General features: G+C 41.6%; 1 long non-coding RNA gene across 1 annotated transcript; it reads right to left on the bottom strand.

Annotated features, from left to right (window-relative positions):
* Nucleotides 1–5,924: 5,924 nt before the first annotated feature.
* On the bottom strand, nucleotides 5,925–15,698 carry LOC132404903 (uncharacterized). The gene is made up of 3 exons (XR_009515702.1): nucleotides 15,616–15,698; nucleotides 11,658–14,338; nucleotides 5,925–8,148 (listed from the first exon to the last, which is right to left on the bottom strand). It is a non-coding gene; the product is annotated as an uncharacterized LOC132404903 (long non-coding RNA).
* Nucleotides 15,699–26,861: the final 11,163 nt, after the last annotated feature.

Below are 26,861 nucleotides of genomic sequence, written 5' to 3' on the forward strand. Positions count from 1 at the left end.
TCCCAGAACTGGATCCGAAAGCGGAAATACTCCTGCTATTAGGAAGAGATATTATCCAGGTACACAAGCTTAGGCAGCAGGTCAATGGACCACTCGACGCTCCCTTCGCGCAACGTCTGGATCTGGGCTGGGTGGTGATAGGAGAGGTGTGTCTCGGTGACGTACACAAGCCGACGGTTAACACACTCAAGACCAATATGCTAGAGAGTGGCCGCCATTCGATTTTTCAACCCTGCACAAGTTCCATGTATATCAAGGAAGCACAACAAGGGGTTAACAAGCGCGAGGCAAGCGACGAGTCGCTGGGCCAGTCAGTCTTCGCTCAAACGAAGTATGACAATAAACTTGCACAATCAGCTCAAGATACCATTTCTTTAAAAACCAAAGACACCAAGGTCTTCAGAGATGAAGCAAATAATGGGGTTGCCCCATTGCCTTTCAGAGAACCACGCCAGCGCTCACCAGATAACAAAGAGCAGACAGTCAAACGGTTCACGTCCTTATGGAAAACCCAGAAAAGGAAACCTGAGATGCAGCAACACACCCGATTGGCCCACGAGGTACTGTGCACCCTAATGGCAGAGGTCACAGCCATTATAAACGCACAATCATTCCTACCTGTGTCTTCTGACCCAGAAAACCCCTTTATACTTTCGCCATCAACGCTCCTTACACAGAAGGCAGGAGCACCTCCTCCACCAGGAGACTTCTCAGACAAGGATTTGTACACAAAGCAATGGAGACAAGTCCAGGCTCTGGCAAATCAGTTCTGGTCCCGCTGGAGACAGGAATATCTACCTTTGTTGCAACAGAGACGAAAGTGGACGGAACCCCGCAGGAATCTTCAAGTTGGAGACTTAGTCCTGCTCAGGGACAAGCAGATCACCCGCAACAGCTGGCCAACGGCCAGAATCACTGCTACATTCCCTAGCGGGGATGGACATGTCAGGAAGATCGAATTGAAGACTACCGACCAAGGCGATGTGAAAATTTACCAAAGGCCAGTTACAGAAGTTATTCTACTTCTACCCAATGACTGATTAAGAGACTAAGTTTGTACTCTGCTCATTGTGACCTTACGAAGGTCAAGCGGGGAGTGTGCTGTCTTTACGACAGTTATTTAGTTTATAATATTTTCGCTTAGTAATTCATTCAATAGTATTTTCTAGTTAGAATTAGAAGTGTTTAAAGTATATTCATTGCATGTAAAATATATCGGCATGCGATGACGTCACATCCGGTTTCGCTGCGTCTTGTGGGAAAATACCGGTTTGAAACTAGCGCGAGGGTGGGGGCTTACCACGAGGCTCACCTGAGCAGAAGTTGTTTTGCAGGCATGAGAAATCACAGTGAGAGCAACGCTTTTTCACCATATGTTAATGTGAAGAGTGAACAGTAAATGGTTAATCTTGCTGCAATCTGGTTCTTATTAACTGTGGTTTATCTCGATGTTAAATTCGGCGTTCGTGACACGCGAAGGAGAACGTTACACTGTCAAAGTCCTTTTGTAGCCTCTCTATTTCCCCAAAACTGGCTGCCCTCCACCTATCTTCATATCATCTGCAAACTTTGCAACAAAGCCATTCATTGCATCATCCAAATCATTGATATATAACATAAAAAGAGTCAGTCCCAACATAGACTCCTGTGAAACACCACTAGTCTTCAGCAGCCAACCAGAAAAGGCTTCCTTTATTCCCAATCTTTGCTTTCTGCCAATCAGCCACTGTTTTATCCATGTTAGAATCTTTCCTGTAATTACATGGGCTCATAGCTTGTTAAGCAGCCTCATGTGTGGCATTTTGTCAAGGGTCTTCTGCAAATCCAAGTACACAACATCAACCAATTCTCCTTTGTCTATCCTGCACGTTATTTCTTCAAAGAATTCCAACAGATCTGTCAGGCAAGATTTTTTAATTTAAGAAGCTAAGCTGACTGCAGCCTATTTTATCATGTACCTCCAAGTACCCTGAAATGACAACCTTAACAATTGACTCCAACATCTTCCCAATCACTGAGGTAGGACTAACTGGCCTATAATTTCATTTTTTTTCTGCTTCACTGCCTTATTGAAGAGTGGAGTGACATTTGCAATTTTCCAGTCTTTCGGAACCATTCTAGAATCTAGTGATTCTTGGAAAATCATTACTAATGCACCACAATCACATCAGCCACCTCTTTCAGAACTGCGGGGTGTACACCATCTAGTGCTGGTGCCTTTCAGTTTCCCAAGAATCTTTCCTCCAGTAGTGGTAACTTCACACACTTCATGACCCTTGACACCTGTTAACTTCCACCATACTGCTTGTGTATTCCACAGTGAAGACTGATGTAAAATGCTTATTCAGGTTCATCTGCTATTTCCTTGTCCCCCATTACTACCTCTCCAGCATCCTGTGGCCTAATATCCACTCTTGCCTCTATTTTCCACTTTATGTATCAGAAGAAACTTTTGGTATATTCTTTAATATTATTGCCGAACTTACTTTCTTATTCCATCTTTGCCTTTTTAATGACTCTTCTGGTTGCTTTCTGTTGGTGTTCTAAAGCTTCCCAATTCTCTAACTTCCCACTAATTTTTGTTCTATTATATGCCCTCTCTTTGGCTTTTATGTTGGGTTTGACTTCCCTTGTTAGCCATGGTTGTGTCATCTTGCCTTAGAATATATCTTCCTCTTAGTGATGTATATATCCTGTACCTTCTGAATTGCTTCGTGAAATTCCAGCTGTTGCTGCTCTGCTGTCTTCCCTGACAGTGTTCTTTTACAATCAGTTCTAGCCAACTGCTCTCTGATACCTCTGTAATTACCTTTACTCTACCATAATACTGATACATTTGTCTTAGCTTCTTCTTCTCAAATATCCAGGGTCAACTTGATTATATTAAGATCACTCTCCCCTAGGGTTCTTTTAACTTAAACTCTTTAATTGATTCTGGTTCATTGCACAACACCCAGTCCAGAATCACCAATCCCCTAGTGGGCTCAACTATGAGCTGCTCAATAAAGCTAACTCATAGGCATTCTAGAAATTACCCTCCTGGAATCCAGTACCAACCTGATCTTCCCAAACTACCTGCGTATAGAAATCCCTCATTCCCTTGGCAACATTGGCCTTTGGGCATGCATTTTCTATCTCCCATTGTATATTAACTTGTACATTGTGTATACTAGGACGTTAAGCTCCCAGTCTTAATCTTCTTTCAGCCATGATTTAGTGATGCCTACAACAACATATTTGCCGGTCTGCAGCTGTGCTACCAGTTCATCAACCTTATTCCGTACACTGTGCACATTCAAATATAATACCTTTAGTCCTGTAGTCACCCTATTCAACTTTGCCTGTCTTTTATGTTGCAACTCATCCTGTGGACTGTAATTTTTCGCTGTCATCAGCCTCTCCTTCCTAGGGGTCTCACTACGCATTTCCTCTGTTTGTAAACCAACTACCTCATCTTCAGCACTGCCACTCTGGTTCCCAACCCCGCCAAATAAGTAAAAACCCTCCTGAACAACTCTAGCCAACCTGTCCACAAGAATATTGGACCCTCTCAGGTTCAGGGGTAACTCAACTCTTTTGTACAGGTCATATCTTCCTCAGAAAATATCCCAATGATCCGTAAATCTGAACCCTTGTCCCCTGTGCCATTTCCTCAGCCACACATTCATCTGCCAATTCATCCTATTCTTACTCTCACTAGTTCGGCACGGACTAGAAGGGCCGAGATGGCCTGTTTTCGTTCTGTAGTTGTTATATGGTTAGCATGAGGCGCAGGCAGCATTCAAGAGGTTGCTTCCTTGGAAGTCCTATTTTTCAGCTTTCTACCGACTTCCCTAGGATCTCTCTTCAGGCCCTCCTCACTTTGTCTGACACTTTTCACCCCTTGAGTGTATTGTCCAACCCAGAGAAAACTGGCTTAAAGCTCTGCTTTTAAAATATTGAACACGGACGTGACCGAAAGTCAGCTATGTTATGCACTGCCGCTCGCTGATTGTTCGCTCCTCAGGTCATAAAAATGGCTGCAAGACTCGGCCTTCAAAATCTTGATTGCTTCCCTGATTAAAAAGTGGCTCTTTGCACCCAGCCCTGGCATGGATTGTTCACCTCTTGGTGTGGAATGTCAATTACCTATCACCTACCAGCTTGTACTTCTTCTCCCTCAACTTCTTAGTTTGGCTTTTGCCCCTTTCCTTTTCAGTCATGATGAAGGGTTTTCGCTGGAAATGTTGACTGTTTACTCCCCTCCATAGGTGCTGACTGACTTGCTGAATTTCTCCAGTATTCAGTATTTCTCCAGTGTTGCTTCATAGCTTGGCATGGCAACTGCTCAGTTTGTGACCACAAATATCTGCAAACAGTTGTGCACGCAGCTCAGCGAATCACGAGAAAATAGCCTCCCTTCCTCGAATTCTGTTTATTATTCTCACTGCCTTTATAAAGGAGCCTAATATGATCAATGGTCCCTCCCATCCTAGACATTCTCTGTTCTCCCCCCCCCCCCCCATTAGGCAGAATATACAAAAACCTTAAATTGCATAGCACCAAGCTCAAGGATAGCTTCTATGCTGCTATTATCAGACTATTGAACTGACCTCTTGAACCATAAGACGGATTCTTGACCTCACAGTCTACCTCTACCAGTAACAAAAAGGTTAAAGTATGAGGAATACTTGGTGGCTCTGGGCTCAGTATTCACTGGAGTTTAGAGGAATGAGACGGTATCTCATTGAAACATTTTGAATATTGGAAGTCCGAGATTGAACGGATGTGGAGAGGATGTTCTCTATAGTAGGGGAGTCTAGGACCAGCGAGCACAGCCTCAGAATAGAAGGAGTAACTTTAGAACAGAAATGAGGAAGAATTTTTTTATCCAGGGGGTGGGGAATCTGTGAAATTCATTGCCACGGATGGCTGAGGAGGCAAGTCATTGGTTATATTTAAAGACCATAAGACCATAGGCATAGGAGTACAATTAGGCCATTTGGTCCATCAAGTCTGCTCTGCCGTTCAGTCACGACTGATTTATCATCCCTCTCAACCCCATGTCTTCTGCCCACACCCTTTGAAACTCTTACTAATCAAAAACCTATCAACCTGCACTTTAAATATATCCAAACCAAAGGTTGATAGGATCTTGATTAGTAAGAGCACCAGAAGTTAAAGAAGGCAGGAGAATGGGATTGAGTGAAATAATCATTCAGCCATGATGGAATAACTGAGTCAACTTGATGGGCTGAATGGCCTCGTTTTGCTCCTATGTCTTATGGTCTTATGGTCATTGCCTTGTGCCTTTTTATATGCCTGCATTGCACTTTCTCAGTAACTATAATACTATATTCTGTCATTGCTCTTCTCTGTACTACCTGGATGCACCAATATTTTGGAATGATCTGTATGGATGGCATACAAAACAAAGTTTTACACTGTATCCCTGTAGATGCTACAATGGGATACCAATTACCAATTCAGCTGTTAAAGCACTAAATTCCAGAAATATCTTCAAAAACATCTTCAAAAACTCTCCACACCCTTCAAGACATTTCTAAACCTGAACTCTGTCTGGCTTAATCTATACTAATGTGACTTGGCATAGAATGTTTTCCTCCAAGAAAATGTGTACCTGATGCAAGTGTATTTTAACAGTCTTGGTTGTTTCAAGCTTCAGCAAAGTTATGGAAGCCTCCAACACTTCATGCAGAGACATTGGCTCAGTTGTTTTGACATTTGTGTGCAAAAGGACAGTTGTTATTACTCATATTTTACTGAATGTTGGCATGAGTCCAGCAAAAAAAACAATAGTCCCTGAACTTTATTGGGGAAAGGTAATTGATTCCAGTGGGATCTGACTTTCAGAAGAGGCCTACTTGTTGTCTTGAGAGCAGCAGAACAGAAGAATTTCACTGTGGTCCCCTCTCCACCGTAGGACTGATGTGGCACCACTCCACTAGCATCCCACTGATGCTATGGTGCTTGGTGGTTGTGACATTGAGGCAAGAGCAACCTGCAAAAAAGCTTCACTAAAATAAGAAATCAGGCATTTACTGGAATTCTCCTTCACTGTTTAATGGCTAGTTCCATTTTGCTGGTCTCAGGAAAAGAAGCATTCCCCGAATAATACTACATCCACAACCAGGACTTCTTATGAAGATGTGTTTATGCTTGTATGATTGACTTCTCCAATGTTAGCTTTAGTCGGAGCTTATTTTTTTTTGATGCAGCTTGACTTGTGAAGTGCTCTACTCCTCTGTGGAAAAGAAACTTTTAATTAAAATTGCTTTGCCTGATTTTGAGATTTGAATGTATTTTTTCAGCTTGAACTGATTTCAAACTGTTCTTTACTGAATGTCTGGTCTGCAGAAGTTCATAAACACAAAGCTGTTGTCAATCATACTGAGATCCAAAAGCACATAATGAATGGCTGGCTGGCTGTATTAGTCTTATGCTCCCCTAACACCACTATGATTTACATCAGGTCTCTATTTACAAGCACTCAGTGGTGAGCCACAAGTGAAATTTTACCTCTATGAAAACAGCTTGAAATGAGGAAAAAAACAAATACAACATGATTTCCTTTCTCCCTTGCAGTAGTAAATTTGAATCAGGAATTATAATCATGGGGTGTTGTTACTTTAGCCATCACATTGGTAGGCAAACAAACCATGGCTCTCCATTAACTTCTAATGTTTATCACAATGTATGGGTACACCGACTTAGGAAGGATGGTGTCTGTGCTAATCAATTGCATGTGATTCATCTCTCCTTGAGAAGAATAAAAGGGAAGAAATAACTATCTTATTCTGAGGTCAAAAACTTACATTGCAGTTGATTTTACAATCATCATTTGTTTTTGACTCCAAGACAGCAATAATTAAAAATTCACTTCAGGTATGTCTCTCCACTAATATAGAGTTCCACTTAAAAATCTACTTCTGTGCTATGCAGGCTCATTGCTCCTGCCTTCACTGGCCTATTTGTGTGCAAGTCATTCTACTATGAATACAAATTTGTGTGCCTATTATTTTTAGCAATAATTATCGTGAATTGCTCAAAGAGTTTTGTTTTATGCTGGGATCCAAGTAATTCTACTCCATTAAAAAAAAATTCAGGCCATTTCAGGATAGAAAATTCTCTACCAAAATCTGTGGCAAATTAATCGAAGTACAGCTATGGGGGGGGGGTATTGCATTTATTATTATTATTGTTATTACTTAACAACCCTATCTGAATGAATGCTGCATGCTGAGATCTTCCAGCAATTTTTGTGTGTTGAATGAAGATTATCTAATTGGTCAAACATGTCGTGGCAGCTCAATGGTCATGAGATTCAGTTGTTGTACAGACCAAACATCAGAATGGGGAAGAAATATGATCTAGGTGACTTTGACTGTAGAATGATTGTTGCTGCCAGACAGGGTGGTTTGAGTATCTCAGAAACTGCTGATCTCCTGGAATTTTCATACATGAGAGTCTCTAGAATTTCCAGAGAATAATGTAAAAAACAAAAAAAAAAGCATCCAGTGAGTAGCAGTTCTTTGGGCGAAAGTGACTTGTTAATGAAAGCAGTCAATGGCCAGACTTTGATTAATGGTTCCAGCTGACAACAAGGTGACAGTAACTCAACTAACCATGCGCTACAACAGTGTGTGCAGAAAACCATCTCTGTACACATGACATGTTGAACCTTGAAGTGAATGTGCTTATTCAATTTAAGGAGTCAAATAAATAATCGACATGTAGCTGATAGCTGATAAGTTGTAGGGTTTGTTTATAGAACCCACTGACCTTGGTAGGTGGGTACACATTTTGTTTGAAATGGAATATATCTATAAAATCAAGATCTCTTGTTATTTTGCTAACATTTAGAAGGTTCTACGATGGCAAAATAATGGAACATAAACAATGTGTAGTCTGCATAACTTAAATAACTATCAGATTCTCTGGAACTGACACAAACAATGGAATCAGCAGAACATTTTGAAGTTAAAACAGGAATAAAATACAGCACTGTGATCATACAATACAGATTTTCATCATTCTGTTTGCCTTGTATAAATGGCTTAGTTGTGAGTTTATCAACTGAAAAGATCTTGTACTTGGTTTCTGAGATCTCAAAAACATTCAACACCCACAGGACATGATTCTTCCTGCCTGTGGGAGAGAAAAAAGGAAGGAACGTTATCATTACTCTCAGCATCAGTTTTACAAAGATTCAAGCAAGGATTTCTTTTTAATCTTTACATGGCATCAGGAGAAAGAGATAGACTCTTCGTAACTTTTTCAGTTCTGTCTAAAACTGCCATTTGTTTTATCTTTATGCTTCTCCACCTAGACTTATTTATCTTCCAAAACAAAATGACAAGCAGAACGAGTTATAATCTGCTGGATTTTGTAAGCCAATTCTTTGAAGACGGCAGAGCATGTTTGCAACTTGTCCAACAATAATATAAGATTGGAATTTTCCATTATCCTCAGAACGAAATATAAATACTGTTAGTGCTGAGGACAAGTTAACTGACTGAGATTTGTTACTCTCAGATTCTTTGGACTCTCCCCAAGTCTAGCTGATCTAAATAAATCTTTGAAATGGGCTTCTGGCCCTTCATTCCCAAGCTTCCAATTGCTCTAAAGCCCCTAAAGTTATTGTGAGATTTTGTAATGTTAAACATTTTCTAAAATGAAACACCATATTTATAAGCATTATGGTGAGCAAAGTTTATTTGCAATTGCTGGACACAGAATGCATGACACTTAACTTCTTCCAGAACCATCCCCTTACCGAATCAGAAAATCTTGGTGTTGCATGAGAAAGTGAGGCAGAAGAAAAGACACCATGAGTGCAATAGTGCAACATCTCTAATCACATTTAATCTTAACTCCTGGAGGAGACAAATGTCATAAACAGGAAAACCAATCAACTTTATAAAAGAACAAATTTATTTCTCTCTGACGCTTCAAAAACCACTGATGACTGGCCAGGCTTAACCAGCAGTCTGGTCCTTATTACCCGTTGAATGCAAATGCAGCTTGCAAACCCAAGTTTAGCTGCTAGGTGGAAGGATAAACTGAGAACAGTGATGGAGAGTTCCAAAGACGTCAGACCATTATCTGAGTGGGTATTGTACCTGCCACTGTAGGATAGAACAAACCTCTTGACCTTTTCTTTGGGAGTAGCAATAAATTATAACGGTAAAGCATGATGGGTAGCTTTACAAAGTAAATTAAAATTTAAAGTGTTGTGGAGCTGATATAGAAAATGTATTTCCAGGAAGGGGAGGATGGTCCTGTATTGTGTATTTTTTTGTGTGATAGAGCAGAAGACATTCTAAACCATATATATATATATATATCTGGTACTAAGTACAATCTAGTGATCCAGTATTCATTTACATAGAGAACATTGTGTCCTGCTTTTCTCAGCTCTCTATATGCATAGACCCCAGTGAAACACCAAAACACTACAGACACTCACCAACAGCTTGGAGAAAGCAACCCATTCATTCACTCTGTCCACTGTAAACATTAACTTCTTGTACCTATGCACCACGGTTGCAGTATATATTATCTGCAAAGTACACCACTGGTATTTACCCTGACAGTACCTCCTGACTCTTAACAGCAGAAAAGGACAAGTGGGCATGAGCACATAATCTGATGGCTCCAGTCCAACTCCCAAAGTATAGTGAAGTGGCGAGTGATGACAAGGTGAGCTCAAGTTATGAGCTGAGATGGTGTGTTGCAGAATTGTTGCAGATGGAGATCCAATGGCCATACAGCTGGCCTGGGTATGAAGTTGTATCACTCTGGGTGCCAAGCTGATTTGAAGAATTTGAGAGCAGGTTCGGGTTGGGTGCAAAAATTTGACTTGCACCCAGATCATAGCCCTCCGTACCCCTATCCAAATTTTTCTAGAATGTTAAAATCAATTCCATATCTACCATTTCCACTGGCAACTCATTCTACACTCTTGCCACCCTCTAAGTTAAGGAGTTGCGCCTCAAGTTCCCTTAAACATTTCATTTTTTAACCTTAACCAATGACCTCTGGTTCTAGTGTCTCCCATCCTCAGTGGTAAAAGCTTGCTTGCATTTACTCTTTTTATACCCCTCATAATTTTGTATACCTCTATCAAATCTCCCCTCATTCTCCAATGCTCTATGCTCTACTCAACAGCACTGTGGGAATAGCTTCATTGTACAGGCTGCCACAGTTCAAGAACAACCCTTCTGAACACCAGTTAGGAATAGGAAATAGATTCTAGCCTTATCTATGACCCCCATCTGTAAATGAAAAATAATAGAATCTATGAAATGGATCAGAAAATTAGCATGAAAAATAAAAGTAAACACTAGGCCCATGAACTGTTGGAATAACTAATTCAATATAATCATGCATATGTGAAAATCCAGTTAAACTCATCTTTATACGGATAAAGTCAAGATTAATATATTTCTCATTCTCCCTAACCTTCTTCACTATTGCACAAAGTTAATAAATATCCCGAACATATGTGCAGGTGGAATGATTTATTGCAGCAAGGACTGCAAATAGAGGGAAATGAATTAAAAGTTTCCGGCAATCGCACATCAAGCTGATTTTTTTTTGTATTAGTTACTCGTTGACACAATTAGACATTTTATTCAGATTCAGATTTATTTATCGGTACATCAGTGAAATATGCCATTTGTGTTCGGAACCAACACAGCCTAAGGATGTGCTGGGGGCAGCCTACAAATATCACCTCACATTCTGACACCAACATAACTTGCCCACAAAGTTCAACAGAAGAACACAAGTAGCAACAAAAACAACAAAACAGCAAAAACAGAAAACAGCAGTGAAACAAACCATTTTCCCACCCTCCCACCCAAGCACTCATCCACTCACTCACACAGACAGGCCTCCAACCACAGTAAAGGCCACCTCCAGGCCTTCAGTCCTCGACCCAGGAGTCTCAAACTGGCAGAGTTGTGAGTGCATCAAAGATGATTCTTCCTTTGGTACATGTCTGCATAGTACGGTTATCAATGTGTTCATCCAGGACTATGAAGTGTGAATGGGCTAATGACAATGGTCAGGAGCTGTGTCCATTATAGAACTATATTTGACCAACTCCACATGCTCAAGTCTGTTTACAAAACAAACAGCAGCATAGGTGGCATATCAACCACGCAGGTGCCAGTGCAGGGTCTCCTGCAGCCTGGCTGGCCATATGATGCCACTGAACAATAATATCCTGGAGCAGTGGAAAAGAAGCCTGCTGGGATTGATGTAATGTAGTGAGCAGATTGACCAGAAAGACAACCTGCTGTACTAATCGTGCCTGGCCAAATTGCATTAGGATATACAATATGGTCATGTCACTTTATGTCTGTGTGGATCCAGAACTCATCTTGCCATAACCATATTTGCCTTATTGCATTGAACCATGATGTTGGAACAATTGAGCTGTCACTTCCACAAGGCTTGGAAAATAACTATTAGATACTCATTTCTCCACATCTGTTACATTATTTGCTTTATTCATCAACTTGAGATATATATATATATGTAATACTTATTCATTCCACGTTCTCCACTACTAATATTTTCACAATTTAAGAGACCATTTGTTCCTATTCTCGAATGTCTAATTAGTACAAAAAAAGCTATGCAATTACCTGAAACTTTTCCCTCAATTTCCCACCATTTCAAGTGCTGATGCAATAAATATTTCCACCTGCTGATGTGAAATTCTTCATTATTGTTTGATCTGTTTCAATTGACTTCCAGTTGGATGGTTTAGTTTACTGCTAACGATAATTAAAAGCTTGTGGAACTCTAAATGGCACCTCATTAGTATGAACATACAGTTCTGTGGCAAGAGCTGCCTAATATGACTTTATTGCTGTTGGAAAATAAAGCCACTGTTTGAAATGCTGTTCCATGCATTGCTGTGTAACATGAGTCAAATTAAACAAGTAAGAAGACTTTGGGTAAATGATTACATTTTTATCTGTATAAATTTTGTTTATTGTTTGAAAAGTCAAAGCAGGAAAGTCTTGCTTTCATGTCATGCGTTTTTGAACACACTCACCCTGAAGTACTTTTTCTTTTGCGCATGATCCATGTTGGAGTGAAAAAAAGTGCTAGGCAGTTTATTCAGTACAAGCTTTCTCAGAAAGCAATTCAGTAGTAACCAGTTCATCTGCATTTGTAATGTTTATTGAGAACTAATTATTGGTTATGGCATAGGGCATAACAACACTGCTAATTTTTTAAATAGACTGTGGGATCTAAATCCGGCTAAAAGTACAGAGAGAGGTTAGTAATTGATAATTATCAGTATCTATGATGTAGCATGGTCATGAACTGTCTGCATCGGTATAAAAACCATACTTTTAAGTTAATGAATGAGGTTGAACATGATCTCACACCTTGTGGCTTTGAACATATCCCTCTCACCTTAAATGCATGCCCTCTGGCACGTCAATGGGTAAAGCCCTCCCCAACATTGAGCACAGTTACGTGGCGTGCTGTTGCAGGAAAGCAGCATCCATCGTCAGGGACCCCCACCATCCAGATCATGCTCTCTTCTTGCTGCAGCCACCATGAAGAAGGTGCCCGTATCTCCACGATTAGGAACAATGATTACCCTGAAGCCATCAGGTTCTTGAATTAAAGGGGATAATTTCACTCGCCTTATTTCTGAACTGTTCCCACAACCTCTGGACTCCCTTTCAAGAACTGGTCATCTCATGTTCTTGATTTTATTTATTTATCTATCTATCTATTTATTTTTCTTTTTGCATTTGCCCAGATTGTTGTCTTTTGCACATTGCTTATCTATCCTGTTGGTGTGCTCTTTTATTCATTTTATTGTATTTACTGTGATCACAAGAAAATGAATCTCAGGGTTGTAATGATGACATATACGTACTTTGATATAATACTTACTTTGAAATTTGAACTTTGAAAAGATACTAGCTCTCTATCTTTGCCTATCATAATCTTATAAACCATAATAAACTCTTCTGTCAGCTTCTTCTGTTCCAGAGTAAACAATCCAAGTGTGTCGAAACTCTCTTTATAGTGCATGCCCTCTAATCCAGTCAACATACTGGTAAATCTCTTCTACACCCTTTCCAAATCCTTCCTATTATGGGGGAGGGGAATTAAGGGCAATATTCTAGATAGGGCCTAACTAGAGCTTCATAAAGCTGATAAATAACTTCACGATACTTGGACTCAATTGCAAGCATGCATGTGTCTTCTTTACTACCCTATAGCTTGTGTAGCCACTTTCAGGGAGTTATGGTCTTGGAACCCAACATCCCTCTATACACTGTGCTGTCCCTTTATGTTTGATCTCCCAGTGTGCAACACTTCACATTTGCCATTTCTTCACCAATATCTGCAACAGATCTCTTTCCTGCTGAGTTCTTTAGAAATCCTCTGCACCACCCACCTTCGCATGTCTGCAGACTGACTAGTCCATCCATCTACTTTCTCATTACACCATTTATATATATGGCAAAGAGCAGAATTACTAGTACAAACCACTAGTCACTAACCTCCAGTCAGAATAAGCACTATTGACTACTACCCTCTGTATTCTGAATCCAAACGGCTAATTCACCGTGAATCTCATGCATCTTAATCTTCTGAATGAGCCTCCCATGAGGGATCTTGTCAAACGCCTTTCTAAAATCGATGTAGGCAACATCTGTGACTCTAACTCATCAATCACCTTCGCTACCTCCTCGAAAAACTCAATCAAGTTAGTAAGGCTTTACTTCCCTGCACACGGCCATGGTGATTGTCCATAATTAGGCAATGGATTTCCAATTCTCATAATTTTTATCCTTAAAAATCCTCTCCAGTACCTTCCCTCCCACTGAAGTGAAACTCACTTGTTTAGAGTTTCTAGGATTACCCCTATTTCCTTGCTTAAATCATGGGACATTAGCTACTCACTCATCCTCTGGGACCTCGCCCATGACTAGAAATGACATGAAGATGTTTGTCAAGACTTCAGCAATCTCATCTCTTGCCTCTCATAATAACCTGAGGTATAACCAATCAGGCCTGGGGAGTTATCCACCTTAATGCTCATTAGGAGACCCAGCAATAACTCTTTCTTTATCTGAAAATACCCTAGCATGTCAGCATACTCCATACTTATCTTTCTATCCTCCACTTCCTTCTCCTTGGTAGATATTGATGCAAGGTATTCACTTGGGTGCCGGCCAGGGGTGTAGTGGCATCTGCACCAGACATCAAGGCAAGTAGTCCCGGGTTCAAATCTGCTCCTTATACACTTTCCATTCATGCTGGGTTGACCGTCATACTCGCAAATCGCCTCGTAAAAAAACAGACAAAAATGCTAAAGAAACAGCAAGGTTGCCACCCGTGCACCACAAGGTGCAGAGAGGAACAATAACTCCTTTAGGACCTCATCTACATTTTCCACCTCCAGGCACGTTTTCCCTTGTTTATCCTTGAGTAGTCCTACCCGCTCCCTAGTTATCCTCTTCCTATTAATGCCTTGGAATTCTCTTTAATTCCACTGACCAAGGACTTTTCATGGCCCCTCCTGGCTTTCCTAATTCACTTCTCAAATTCTTCAAGAAAATTGCATTCCATTATCGTTAATATTTAATCTCTGCCATTACTTTTATTAGCATGTTCGGGTAAACAGGTTCAATTTTTATAGGCAGCTATTTATTTATGTTTTGCTTTCATGGAAAATCTGCCTTAATAGTGACCTTTATAAGAATTATTCTCTACACACTTTCCATCATGTCTCTTCCCATAAATTTATGATTTATTCTCAGGAATTATTGCCCAATATATAAATGAGTTGTTAACTGGGTGTTCTCAGGGTTTTTTTTAAATTTTCCTTTTCCTGTTCCATTTCTTTTAAGTAATGCAATTCATTTACAATTGGTTGTTTTTAAGGGCTCGGTGAATATTTGCTTTGCAGATAAAAATTTTCCACATTTTCCTTTTGTTATTTCCTCTTTGTTTTGAAGCACTGACATGCACAGTATGAACTGTGATGTAAGCTTTCCTGTTTGCCAATCAAGTGGATGAATGTCTGAGACCTAGTGGCAGGTGATTGAATAGGGCATTTAAATTTAAATAAATCTTCACCCTTAAGCTACTCTACGAGTCCAGAGCTTAATTTCTACAGATATTCAATGAGTTGTGTCACAGAACAGACAGATCTGAACTATGACTATTCCAAAACCTTAAACCAAAAAGCAAACATTTGGTTTAAATTTTAATACTTTGTTGCAATACTTTAAGCACAATTGCACGGTGCTACGAAATTCACTGAGTCCCCAGACAAAACTGGGTTTAGGAATTGAGCCAATTCCAAATTCACCAACTCTGGTGACATTGACAATTGGAAAAATGTTTGAATATCTTCTTTTTAGCGGGTGACATTTGCATTGAAGTTACTACCCACAAAGGTATTCATTTGTTCTTGCAAAAATTATTTGTCACTATTCTTTACGAGTTTGATTTCTATGTGCAGTACAATTTCAATCCACATTTAATAATATTATTGTAATGTCCCGTAAAGTATTAGTTTAAAACAGGCTTGGGGACCACAATGTGCCAAACACTCACCTGTTGCGTTCAAAGCCACAGGACGCCAACTTTGCGAAGCATCTTGTTGATGTGTTGCTCACCTCATTCAGCATGAGGCCACTATTGTGAGCGGCAGGTAAAGCTTAAAATGAGTCCGCAGTAGCTACAGACAACCTGTGCCTCTGAAAGGAGAGGTGCAGAACAGCTGCAGTATATGGTCAAATTCAAAGGAAAAGGCAATTTGACATGGAAAATAATGGCACTGTATGGGGAGAACGCAGATGCCAAGATAATAGACAATAGACAGTAAGTGCAGGAGTAGGCCATTCGGCCCTTCTAGCCAGCACCACCATTCACTGTGATCATGGCTGATCATACACAATCAGTACCCCGTTCCTGCCCTCTCCCCATATCCCTTGACCCCGCTATCTATAAGAGCTCTATCTAACTCTCTCTTGAATGCATCCAGAGACTCGACCTCCACTGTCTTCTGGGGCAGAGTATTCCACATATCCATCACTCTCTGGGTGAAAAAGTTTTCCCGCACCTCTGTTCTAAATGGCCTAACCCTTATTCTTAAACTGTGGCCTCTAGTCCTGGACTCATCCATCAGCGAGAACATGCTTCCTGCCTCCAGTGTGTCCAATCCCCTAATACTCTTATATGTTTCAATCAGATCCCCTCTCATCCTTCTAAATTCCAGTGTATACAAGCCCAGTCGCTCCAATCTTTCAACATATGACAGTCTATTTAGCAAAGGAACCCTTGATGAATGAGTTAGAGAGGTATACTTCCCAAAAATAGTGGGACTAGATAAATGTGCAGACAGGAAATGAGACTGGCCCCAAAGACCTGGTTACTGAATTGCAAGGAGTTCAATAACCTCTCACAATCGTCAATGTCATGGAGTCATTTAATACTACCTCACAGGAACAGGTCCACCATATAGATGGTGACCATTTGCCCCCATTTATTTTAATTGCATTTACAAACACTTTCTATACCTTGGTGATTCAAGATACTCTCTATGGCTACATCCACACTACGCCAGATAAATCTGTAACCGAAGCTTTTTCTCTTTGTTTTTACCCTCTGTCTACACTAAAACGGGATTGTTTTGTCCCCCGAAAATGGAGCTTTTCAGAAACGCTTTCCAGGGTGGGTTATTTTTGAAAACGCTGCTCGGGCAGATCAGTGTGGACGGCGTAACTGGAGAAATCTGAAAACGCTGTCAGACGGCCGCGTGCTATTTCATTGCTTTCTTGAATGCAACCTAACAATTTCAAAACAGACGGTAAAGAGACTGAAGCCAGAAGAGTTAGAAATGTACTCACCAAATACTTTAACCCATAACTTACTGAATAAATAAGTATACTGTACTCACTTTGCCCTGTTTTCTGTCCTTGCTCGTATGAAGGTGGTTTACCTATTTATGTAAGTACTTCTCTGACAATAGATGTGTAACAGCCTAATGTAACATTGTATGGAAATACAAGATAACATTGACGCAGACATGTTTTATACATTTAACAAGGTGCTTTATTAATGCAACAGAGTTAGTCAGTTTTTCAATGTTCGTCGTCAGCCAGGTCAGTCTGTCTGTGAACTCCGTTGGTTGCCGCCATACGCTCCAGTATTTTTTTTAGTTTTAAGTTCTCCTGCGCGAGAGCCAACAGCTGTCTGTTGTTTTAAGTTTTTCTAGTCTGTAACTACACAAACTCGCACTTTTACAATAGACAATAGGTGCAGAAGTAGACCACTCGGCCCTTTGAGCCCACACCACCATTTTGAGATCATGGCAGATCATCTACTATCAATACCCGGTTCCTGCCTTATCCCCATATCCCTTGATTCCCCTATCCATAAGATACCTATCTAGTTCCTTCTTGAAAGCATCCAGAGAATTGGCTTCCACTGCCTTCCGAGGCAGTGCATTCCACACCCCCACAACTCTCTGGGAGAAGAAGTTTTTCCTTAACTCTGTCCTAAATGACCTACCCCTTATTCTCAAACCATGCCCTCTGGTACTGGACTCTCCCAGCATCTGGAGCATATTTCCTGCCTCTATCTTGTCCAATCCCTTAATAATCTTATATGTTGCAATCAGATCCCCTCTCAATCTCCTTAATTCCAGCGTGTACAAGCCCAGTCTCTCTAACCTCTCTGCGTAAGACAGTCCAGACATCCCAGGAATTAACCTCCTGAATCTACGCTGCACTTCCTCTATAGCCAGGATGTCCTTCCTTAACCCTGGAGACCAAAACTGTACACAATACTCCAGGTGTGGTCTCACCAGGGCCCTGTACAAATGCAAGAGGATTTCCTTGCTCTTGTACTCAATTCCCCTTGTAATAAAGGCCAACATTCTATTAGCCTTCTTCACTGCCTGCTGCACTTGCTCATTCACCTTCAGTGACTGATGAACAAGGACTCCTAGATCTCTTTGTATTTCTCCCTTACCTAACTTTACACCATTCAGATAATAATCTGCCTTCCTGTTCTTACTCCCAAAGTGGATAACCTCACACTTATTCACATTAAACATCATCTGCCAAGTATCTGCCCACTCACCCAGCCTATCCAAGTCACCCTGAATTCTCCTAACATCCTCATCACATGTCACACTGCCACCCAGCTTAGCATAATCTTGCTGATGTTATTCTCAATGCCATGATCTAAATCATTGACATAAATCGTAAACAGCTGTGGTCCCAATGGCACCTGGCCATTGGCAATGGCAATGGCCCTGTGGCACCCCACTAGTCACCACCTGCCATTCCAAGAAACACCCATTCACCGCTACCCTTTGCTTTCTATCTGCCAACCAGTTTTCTATCCATGTCAATGTCTTCCCCCCAGTGCCATGAGCTTTGACTTTACCTACCAATCTCCTATGTGGGACCTTATCAAATTACGGCGAGATTCTACACCAAACACATTGCTTGTTTTTGGTAGATGTGTCCTGCGCATGTGCAGGAGGAGGAGATTCGCCAAAATCTCCGTTTCAGTGTGGATAGAGATATTTTCAAAAACGCATAGTGTGGATGCCTATCGTTTTTACTTGAAACTGGTGTTTTCAAAATTATCCGGTCTAATGTAGATGTAGCCTACGAATGCTGAGAGAATATTTTCCTCCACAGATTCCAAGCACTCTTGTAAACATTATTCTTCAACCTCCTCTGAACTCCCACCCTGTATCCTGACCCCATTTCCCTATAATTTTAAATACGTCCACTATAAGGAGAAGTTTCCCACTATCTACCTTATCTATGTCCCTCATTATTTGTATATTCCTATCAAGTGTTCGATTGATCTTCTTTGCTCAAAGAGAAACAAATCCAGTTTATCAGTTCACAAACATGAGGAAATCTGCAGATGCTGGAAATCCAACACACAAAATGCTAGAGGAACTCAGCAGTTCAGGCAGTATCTATGGGAAAAAAGTACAGTTGACTTTTGGGCAGAGACCTTACAGCAGACTGGAGAAAAAGAAGATTTAGGAGTAGATATAAAAGGTGGGGGAGGGGAGAGGGAAGCACAAGGTGATAAGTAAAACCTGAAGGGGGAGGGATGAAGTAAAGAGCTGGGAAGTTGATTGGTGAAAGAGATACAGGGCTGCAGAAGGGGGAGCCCAATAGGAGAGAACACAAAGCCATGAAAGAAAGAAAGGAGGTGGGGAGGAGCACCAGAGAGTGATGATGGGCAGGCAAGGAGTTAAGGTGAGAGAGGGAAAAGGGGATGTGGAATTGTAAAGGGGGGAGGGCATTACCAGAAGTTCAAGAAATTGGTGTTCATGCCAACAGGTTGGAGACTACCCAGCGGAATATAACGTGTTGTTCCTCTAACCTAAGTGTGTCTTCATCATGACAGCAGAGGAGGCCATGGATTGTCATTTCAGAATGGGAATTGGAAGTGGAATTAAAATGGTGGTCACTTGGAGATCCCGCTTCTTCTGTACTTGGTGAAACAGTCTCCCAGTCTATATTGGGTCTCACCAATATACCGGTGGCCACACCAGGAGCACCAGACACAGTGTATGACCCCAACAGACTCACAGGTGAAGTGTTGCCTCACCTGGAAGGAAAGTTTGGGACCTGGAATGGTAGAGAGGGCGGAGGTGTAGGGGCAGGTGCAGCAGGATAATCAGCTTTCCAAGTGAAACCAGAGGATGGGAATGGGCCTGTCAAGTTTCTCCATCGGAACCACCTTCCACCTGAGACAAGAGGTGCGTGTTAACCCAGATACTGACCTGCACCCTACACCTAGTAAAAGGACTCTGCAGCAACGTGGAGAGACTGAAGGACCAGCACCAGGAAAGATCTGACCGGTCCCTGAAAGGGATATGGAGAACGAGGAAATGTGGGTGTGGTATATGCTGCCTTTTGCTAACTCCCCGCTAACTGAGGAAGCGATTCCCAACTCTCCTCATGCTAAGGCAGATGAACTCGGGGGACTATCTGTGGACAGGCAGGTTTACAGCTGGACCTCGAAGGGGGGCTGGGCTCTAAAGTACCTGAGATTGGAGGGGGGCTGGGCTCTAAAGTAACTGGGATTGAAGCTGAGCTCAGCCCAGTGGCAGAGGGACCTGCGTTGCCAGAAGGCATGAGTAATTGACGGAGGGAGGCCTTTCCATGTAGACCAGGAGTATCTGAAACAGAAGACGTAGATGATAGGATAAGGAGGTCTCAAAGAGTCAGGAGACCCCTAGATAGGTTGGCCTGTTAGCACCAGGGGAAGAGGGTTGTGACTATCCTCCTAGTGAGATACATCACTACCATTTACAACTGGATTGGAGGTTCTGACATCACAAAATTCCTTTGAAAACAGTGTTATTAATGACAGGATGACAAATTATTTCCAAGTCATGAGGACATGACTATTTTTGGTGGAGGAGCCTGTAATGCCCTGGTTCATACTTCCACTGTTGTGCTGTATGTATTTCATCTTGGCAGTTCTGTAAGAGCTGCTTGTTTTTAGTTTGTTCCATTTCAGCCTGTTTGGGTTACTGTTAAAGATAAGGGATGATGTGGAATGTGTAGTGAGAGGCTTTCTTCGTGAGGGACCATAAGATTGTTTTTGGCTTTCTTTTGTGTTCAGAGGGAAATGAAGAGCAGATGCTGGGGAGAACCAGTTGTAGCATACGATCTAGTGGGAGACCTGGTCACTCGAGATGGATTGTGAGCGAATTCAGAAGACAGGGTGGGCATTTACACTGACGAGGGCCCAGCTCATGAGAGAGAGAGAGAAGTGCAAGATGAGCTCCAACTTGTGCACATTTGACTGGTTAATTAGAATGAGCCTTTTTAAAAAAAATGAACCCTTTAGTTAAGTTAAAATTCATAAATATAGTTCCTTTAATCATATGCAGTGGACTGTTATTTTGTGGCACCAATTTGTAACAGGGTAGCAAATTACACAACATCCACACAAACTGGGGTTTGAGGGTGGGAGAGCACCTCAATCTCACTAGTTTGGCAGGGTCAGCGGTCATCTTCCCTGGACTTACCTGGAGAAGGAAACCAGGGTGTTTCAGATGGAAATTTTAAGTCTATGCTGGAAATTTGAAATAATAACAGAAAATGCTGGGAACACCCAACAATGCATCTGTAGAAAGAAAGGACTCAGATTTTTCCATTGGCTAGGATGTGGAGAAGGGACTTGGTATCTTGTGGAGTTCAAAGTAGTAGAAGAAACAGCTGAACAAAGCCAGTAATCCTGCAGGCAATTCCTTTTATACCCTCATGATTACAGCCATGAAATAGTATCCGATGATCATTGCCTAGTACAATAAGTTAGACTATTGACCTCAATCTACCTCTTTCTGATCTTGCACCTGCACTGTACTTTCTCTGTAGCTACTAAACCTCATTCAATATTGTTTGTTTTAACCCTGCTCTACCTCCCTGTATGTCATGACATGTGATGATCTGATCTGTATGGACAGTATACCAGGTAAGCTTTTTACTGTATCTCAATACAGGTAGCAATAATAAACTAATTCCAATTCCAATGTTGAAACTTCTACAGCAGACAAGCAAAGCTGCCCAAGGACTGGCTGTTTTACCCAAGCACCTAAATCAGCAGCTTATTGCACTACTGCACTGCCTCACTCTGGGGACCTATGGGATGCCACAATGTGCATCAAGGTTCAGTTCTGAGAATACACAAGTTCCGCAGAGAAGTGAACTGAGCTGTCACGGTCCTGCCTGTGCCAGCCATCCGTGAGTGCTCTGCTTGCCTGATATGACCCAAGGCCATAGCAGTTAAGTGTCATAAGTCAGGTGTTGGGACTAGGACCCAACTGCAGGACACAGACACTGTAGTCCCAGAAATAGGACAAGGACAGTACAGGACGTAGTCTAGGCAGGGGAAGCAGGACCAGGAACTGGGAACAAGGAGCCTGGGGTGGACTCCAAGCCCAAGTCTGGACAAGGACCCAGAACCTGGGTCTTGACTCAGGCTCAGACCCACAAACCCAGGTAAGGACATGACAAGGCTTACCTAGGGGCTTGGGGTCTTGAGGCTTGGGTCAAGGCTACAGGTGAGAGACAGATTAGGAACTGTACATCAACATGGAGCCAGGACTTATCCTCCAACAAGCCAGGACTCATCTATAACTCCACACCAAGGTGGGCAGGACCATCCATCAGGTAATGGTAGAACAGCCTGACCTAACCAACAGAGGCAAAGGCAAGGCAGATCCCCCACAGGGCAACAACAGAACAGCCAGACTTTTCCCACAGGGGCAAGGACAGGAAGACACAAACACCAAGGAACAACAGACAGTTCCACCACTGCATTGGGGTTAGCTCCAAGTAGCCATTACAAGCAGTAGCCTTGGCTGGCCACAGAAGCAACCAGACCCCCACCTGGCTCAGAGTGGCTGACAGTCACCCAGCTGGCCCAGGAAACAGCTGAATCCATACCACAATGACCACTCCAACCACTACCAGCAAGGCTCCCAGAAGCCATGGTTCTCCAACACAGCCCCAAGGGTGGCAAGAGCCCATTCTAGCCTTCCATCAACAATCTATGGCATGAGTATTTTGATAAAACAACCTGTGGTGAACTATGTGCCTGTCGGGACACGCCCCTGCTGACTGCTCCTGTGGCTCCTCCCACAGGCCCCTGTATAAAGGAGACCTGCGGCCTGAAGATCGGCCTCAGTCTCCAGGACCTTGTATGATAGACACTCACTCCTGGTTCCTTCTTCCAGTCAATAAAAGCCGATATCTCGCCTACGTCTCAGTGTGAGTTATTGATGGTGCATCACAACCACACTCAATACCAGGGCCACTTATATTCCCAGTGCTAATATGAGCCTCAGGTGTTTCTAGTTAAGTCCAACCACAGCAAGGGACCACTGGAAAACCCGGAGTCCGCGGACCAGAGCACGACCTGTGGACTGAACCATCACATTGTCAGGCAGTACAATGTGAAGCAGGTCCTTCAAGTTGCTAGGTTGCCCTTCAAAGCCAACTTTGGGAACCCTAAAGTCAGATTCATGATGTGCTACTTCAAGATGGGTAATAGTTCTGTCAAGGATACTTGTCTGCACGGCTATTCCATTTCTCTCCTCTACCTTTAAGTAGAGGATATAAGAGCTTCAAATGACCAGACTTGAGAATGACTTCTTTCCTACTCCTATTGGAATGTTGAGTTTATCAGCTCCTTCATATCTTGGAAATTGATGGCTTTGTGGCCAAGTTTGCAAATGATGATACAAAGATGGTGGAGGGGTAGGTTGGTTGCGGAAGCAGGGAGTTTGCACATTAGGAGGCCGAGCAAAGAAGTGGCAGATGGAATACAGTGCAGGGAAGTGTATGGTCATGCACTTTGGCAGAAGGAGACTTCTTTGGCATAGACTATTTTCTTAACTGCAACAAAAATTCAGAAGTCAGAGGTACAAAAGGACTTTGGAGTCCTAGTGCAAGATTTTCTAAAGCTTCAGTAAGTAATAAGGATGGCAAATGCAATGTTAGCATTCGTTGCAAGAGCACTAGTATATAAAGGCAAGGATGTAATGCTGACACTTTATGAGGCATTGTTCAGACCATATTTGGAGCATAGTGAGCCACGTATCTGAAACAGGATGTGCTGGTATTGGAGAGGGTGCAGAGGAACTACAGGGAAATGATCCCAGGAATGGAAGGACTAATGTAAGAGGAGATTTTGAAGACTCTGGGCCTGTACTCACTGGAGTTTAGATGAATGGGGGGGGGGGGATCACACTGAAATCTGCTGAATATTGAAAGGCCAAGATAGAGTGGTCATGGAGATGTTTCCAATAGTGGGGTAGTCAGGGACCAGAGGATGTAGCTTCAGAGGAGGAGAACATCAGAAATTAAAAGGAATTTTTTTTAGCCTGTGGATGATGAATCTTTAATGGAATTCATTGCCACATATGGCTGTGGAGGTCACTGGCTATATTTAAAGTGGAGGTTGATAAGTTTTTTGTTAGTTGAGGCATCAGAGTTCACAGAAAGAAGGTAGGTGAACGTGGTTGGTAGGCAATGTAAATCAGCCATGATGAAATGGTGGACAGCAGACAAATGGTCTAATTCTGCTCCTATGTCTTATAGTCTTATCATCTATCTCCTTCCTGATGGTGCGACCATGTTCGCATACTCTTAATTTAATTCCTATTAAATTTTACCAATTAGGCTTTGTTCTAACTTCAGAACTTAAGTTTTCAGTACCTGTTACAAAATTACCTGTAAACTTTATCATATTAAAGTAATCGTGGAAAACTAGATATCTGCTATCTACAGTGCAGTGGAAAATCTATTTAAATAGCAGTGCAGAAGCTCTGATCTGCTGCTGCTGAATGTTTGTTCATGTGTTTGACATTAAGAGAGTGTTAAAACTGAAAACAAAATTTCTAAAATTACTAATGCCTTGTCTTTATACTTCTGACAGTAATATTGCAATGTACAAATGCGTGAGAGTGCCTCTAAGAACTCAATGTACCATGTAGAATGATACATTGTTAGTTGAGAGTTTATTACTTTCAATAAAAAAATATTCTATTGCTGGCTCCATCTCTGCTTTTTCAAGCAACAAGACTATGGGACCTACACACTAATAAAGCATTTGGAACAACTTGCATCAAAAGTGTATGAGTACAAATTGGACATCAGCTAGGAACCATAATGGCACAGGCTTTGAAAAAGATGCATACATTTTGAAATCCAAGATTTGACCACAGAATGTTATTACATTTTGCTGTTATGATTTACTTTCTCCATTTGCTTTCATTGGAACCTTTTCAACCCAACTATTTGCCTTCAATACATTGAAGGTACTGTATAAGTTAATAGCATATTGGTTTACTTTTAGCATAGTGTACTGGTTTTGAGTCTGCATTAGACGTTAGAACATCAGCCAAATGCTATTGGACTGGATGGACATCAATCCTTTCCAAGCAATAAGATAACAATGTCACACTGTTTTCGTGATTAGAACAGTTCACTTAGAGCAGGATAGCATGAGAGGAGCATAAGAAAAATAAATATACTTTGAGTTACTAATGAGGAGCCAACCAACAGTACATGTTGAGAACTTTGCTGTGTTACATATCAGATTTTATGACCAGAGGTTGTGTAGTGTCTGAGTTCCTGAATTTCAGACATGCTTTCTCTGTGGGTAAGATTTGAATCCAAATGTGAAAATGCATGCTACTTCTCTGCAGCAATTTAAACACTCAATTTCTTGTAGAAGTTCAGCCCATTGCAGGAACAGAGATGAGAAGTGGCTGTTCTGATTGTCAGTGAACAGGAGTCACAAAACCGAAAGTCTTCCTTCATCTGCTTATTAATTGCAAGCTGCCTGAACCACTTGTGATGCTCACTGTTGCCAAGGGCAGGAACATAAATGATGTGCTTCCAACTATTCATTTCCGTTATGTGATTTTCACAAATAACTTGGTCACTAAATTAGGAATCAATATTGTTGAGTTAAAGTAAACTTTGCGATTGAGCTGAATCACCCAGCTGAATAACTACAACATTTAAGTGATTATCATGAAGCCAGACCCTAATTTTCCTTCAGATTTAACTATTTTTTCTCAAAAACTATTACTCTTGGCATGTGGATATTAATTGAAAGATCAGCACTGATTTCCCATCCCAAACTGCCTTTCAGAAATAAAGCAAATGGTTGCAAATCTTCCACAACTGAAATCAGTGCAGTGTGATATTGTTCGGAAGGATTTTAATTTTCTTATGTCATTGAAGGAAACAATTCAGCCCATGAAGACAATGACAGCCGTTGAACAAATTCATTATTTCTATTCCTTCATTTACTCTCCCTGGAACATCTTCACTCTGACATACCAATTAACTCCACCCACGTTCAAGCAATTATAGTGGCCATTTCACCAATCAGCCTGGATATCTTTGAGAAGGGAGAGGAAACTAGAGCATTTGGGGAAAGCCTGTGTGATCAAAGTTTGAAGTAAAGTTTATTATCAGGTTACAAACATGTCACCACAAACAACCTTGAGGTTCTATTTCTTGCAGGCATACTCAGCAAATCTATAGAATAGTAACTGTAAACAGGATCAATGAACAACAGACTGCAACTGCAAATATAAATAAATAGCAACAACATGAAATAAGAAGGTAAAGAGTCCTTAAAGTGAGACAATTGGTTATGGGAATGCCAGAAATAGAATGAGTATAGTTATCCTCTTTTGTTCAAAAGCCTGATGGTTGCGGGGAACCTGGTGGTGTGAATTCTGAGGCATTTGTACCTTCTACCTGGTGGCAGCAGTGAGAAAAGAACACAACCTGGGTGGTGAGGATCTCTGATGATAGATGCTGCTTTCCTATGGCAACGTTTCATGTGGGGAAGGAGAATGCAGAAATTCTACACAGGCCGTGCTGGGGATTTGGACTGTATCGAGTCACTGAAGCAGCGAGACAGCAGCATTATCTGCTTCAGTAATGACCATTCAGCAATAAAGCTCCATCTCCAGATGAGGTTGAGATGGAGAGAACCAATCATTCTAGGTGACGGAGTGTGCATTCTCCAAGGTGCTGTTGCTGCGTTGCAGCAGTGAATTTTGCTTAAGGCACATATAACCAAACAAAGTGATCAACGGTGCACACGTCACAAGGCGCGCAGGAGCGAGATATGCCAACTAGTGGAGTGGTGTCACAGCAACAACTTTGCATTCAATGTCAGTAAGACGAAAGAGCTGATTGTGGACTCAGGAAGGGTAAGACAAAGGAACACATACCAATCCTCATAGAGGGATCAGAAGTGGAGAGAGTGAGCAGTTT

The sequence above is a fragment of the Hypanus sabinus genome, chromosome 14 (genome assembly GCF_030144855.1).
Source record: "Hypanus sabinus isolate sHypSab1 chromosome 14, sHypSab1.hap1, whole genome shotgun sequence".
NCBI lineage: Eukaryota > Metazoa > Chordata > Chondrichthyes > Myliobatiformes > Dasyatidae > Hypanus > Hypanus sabinus.